Below are 204 nucleotides of genomic sequence, written 5' to 3'. Positions count from 1 at the left end.
AGATAAGGGGAAGCAATTCATCTTTGGATGGAGTTATATTTTGTGTGGAATTCCTGTCATCTTCTAAAACGATGACGGTGCGTAGCATGTCCTCTAATTTTACGAATAAGTACTTGTACTCGAATTTCCCTGTCTTCGGGTTCTGTAATAAAATTAGGAAATAAATCTTTGTCTACTTTGGGCATTTTTCATAATAAAAAGAAA

This window comes from Belonocnema kinseyi, chromosome 9 (assembly GCF_010883055.1).
Source record: "Belonocnema kinseyi isolate 2016_QV_RU_SX_M_011 chromosome 9, B_treatae_v1, whole genome shotgun sequence".
In the NCBI taxonomy this organism is placed as follows: Eukaryota; Metazoa; Arthropoda; class Insecta; order Hymenoptera; family Cynipidae; genus Belonocnema; species Belonocnema kinseyi.
The sequence above is the reverse complement of the archived record's forward strand: the minus strand, read 5'-3'. Positions refer to the sequence as shown.